Consider the following 2,990-nt stretch of genomic DNA (forward strand, 5'->3'; position numbering starts at 1 on the left):
TTTTGTAAGTGGATGGTATGGATGTTTAAACTGAACAGTAGAAACCCTAACAATGCTGCCTTGATTAACTCCTGCCAGCTTCCTGCAGTAATCACTAGTTGGGTTGCTATGCTAACCCAGAAAGATGAACTGGTGGACAAATGGAGAAAGTGATGTTAAACAAATGGCTTTCAGTGTTGGGTAGCTGGGTATGCAGGGTGCACAGACTCCACAGATGGAGGTGCAAGCAGACAAATGTCACACAGTAAGTCTGGTTTAGGATGGAGCGTGATGTTAGTGGCTTCACCCAGCAGTGATGCAAATGATACTTCCATATGTAGTGACACGTAACCCTTGATTTGAAAATGTTTCCAGCTCATCTCCCTGGTTTGCAGCTTTATAGCAATTTCTAATGTAGCTGTTCATTTCATTGAGAAGTTTCTCTTTTTTCTCTGATCTTTCCAAGGAAGATTATTTCCACCTATTGAAAATCTATACGATGTGCAGAGTTTCCTCCCTGCACAGTAGAGTTGCTTTCTCTTTGGTTGTGTATGCACCACCTTCCTCATGTGACTTCTTATCCCACTCCCTTACCTGTCCCAAGAGCTGTCTTTGTGAAGGTTTCTGAGGTGGATTTTTTTTTTTTTGGTCTGAACTTCCTTCCTCTGCTTTTTAAAGATGTTCTGCAGGATTTGCTCAGATTGCTCAGTGAAATGTTGATAAGTTTCTTCCTGTTCCAGACACACTTTCTTAACATGGATTCTGGCTCAATCTCGTCAATGCCATGCAATATCTGGGTATGGGATTCACCATATCTTGATCTGTCCTGATGCAACTCTAAACTGCTTTAAATGGCTTCTCCAGTGGAATTGTAAAAGGATTATGAGGGACATGAACTCTGGGTCCTTGAATAGCTGCTTTTTGGGAGGGTTTTAGTGTGGGTTTTTTGTTTTTCCATTTGAACAGCACTTTGGTGCTTCTCTCCAGCTCAGTGGATGCAATGCCTTTCTTAGGATGAGGATGGGGCCCCCTACTCTGTGTAACCACATCTTAGAGATTGTTCCATTTGCCCATCCTGCCTTTCTCTTCATTTTTGCTCTCTACTGAAGTTCTTGCTTTCTCCAAATGATTTGTTGCAATCTTCCAGTAAAATCCTGGAAATACAGCATGGAAGGAGGATCTAAGTCATGCTGAGGGTGCAGAGTGGAGCAGGGATCACAGAAGGATACCTGCATCTTCCAACACAGGTAAGTGCTTGGCTCTGGTTTGCAGTACTCCCTGCTGTTGTGCTAAGTACTACAATATTAATTCTTTAAGTGTCTCTCCAGTTACCCACAGGCATGGTTTGCCAGCCGGCTTTTGCAATTAAAGTCAAATGATTATCAGTTGATTAATCCCCTCAATTGATAGTTCACCACTAAGAGTCTTTTTAGCAGGCCCTTGATTTGCTGCTGATGTTGAATACAGGGTTAGTCTGGTGTCATGCGCTGAACATTGAGACAAAGTAAATAACTTTTCTTTCCTCTGAACAACCCTGAGGGTAGCAATGGATGCTGCCTGACACATCTGCTTCCATAAAAATTTGTATGGCAACACCAGCTGTGAGCAAATTGATGCCCCTACTCTTTGTTACACCACATAGCTGGTAATGTAAAACAGTGCTGTTTTATTGCTGCAGATGTCTGCATACTCTGGTGGGAGCAGTGTGGGCATCCCAGAGCTGCTTGCGTTCTCTAGCTGCCTGGGCAAGTGGTTTGGGAGCTTGAGGGGCCTAATTCTGTGCCCATCAGGAATTCCCATCCATGATCAGGCCCCTCAAGCCCTGGGAGTACCTGCAAGCAGGGACGTCCTGGGGAATCTTGAGGTGCCTCTGTCAGCGGGGAAAATTGGGTTTCCCTGTTTATGGAGACTTGACCTGGGATCTCTGGGGGCGGTCTCCTTACGTGTGGAAAGCCCTCATAGGTCCCAGCATGGAGGTGTGGGACCCAAGGATTCCCTAGTGACCTGTCAACACATGAAGCACAGGTCAGCCTTGGACTTGGAGCAGATCCCAGCATTGGGTGCTGGGGATTCCCCAGGTTTCATGCCCTGCATCCCTGTGCCACCACACTTGATCTATGCCTCCACGTGACAAGGGGAACGTATCATCCACTTTGGGGCAGATCAGTGGACAACGTGTGTTGTTGAATGAAGTGGATCAGCTGTGGCCAGACGCTTCCCACTGGAAAATACAAAAAAGGGGGACACAGGAGGAAAAGTGGACAACTTGTTTATTTCCCATCTCATGAGTGCATCTGGAAACAGGCATTCACAGGTATAGGTATGTACAAATCTGAATTAAATGTAACAGATGTACCAACCACGCAGGCTACAAAACAGTGCAGAAAGCTGCGTTACCAGGAGAGTGCTGCAAATAAAAAGCTTACTGTATGCAGGTGGAGAAAAAGAGCAAGAAAAATTAGTGGATCCAAGTAAATGGGACAAAAGCAGCCAACTTCTTAAACAGAAAATTGTCGTTGCTAAAGCCACAAGGGTTTTCTATCACAGTTTGTGTTGAGGAAAGTGGACAGGAGATGTGAAAAGGATTAAATGTAATGTGAGCTGTTAATCCTGCAGCAGGGAGGGGGTTGCAAGCTGTGAATACTTGTGTGGGTAGAAGCCAAGGCAAGAAAGGAGAATTCTTATGCTTCTCATCAGCCTGAAGCTGTGCAGCTCTTAATACAGAAAAACACAAGTGAAATTTAATTTTTGCTTAGAAGTGTGCGTAACCATGCTGTAGGCACCAACCACCCTTAAAAATGGAACTTGTAGGCAATGCTTGTAGAGAAAGTGCTTGGAAATGCCTAGTCATGCTTTCTGGTTCTCCCAAGGGATGTGTTTTGGTTCAGCTTGGAGTGAAATAGTGAATTAATGGGACTGCAAGTTGCTGTGGCTGAAAAGAATGGCATGGATTTTTCTGACTCAGCTGCTTAGGGAGGTTGATTGTTCCTCCTGCTCCAAACAAGGCAAAT

The sequence above is a fragment of the Crocodylus porosus genome, unplaced genomic scaffold, assembly GCF_001723895.1.
Source record: "Crocodylus porosus isolate Cpor-Errol unplaced genomic scaffold, CroPor_comp1, whole genome shotgun sequence".
Taxonomy (NCBI): Eukaryota; Metazoa; Chordata; order Crocodylia; family Crocodylidae; genus Crocodylus; species Crocodylus porosus.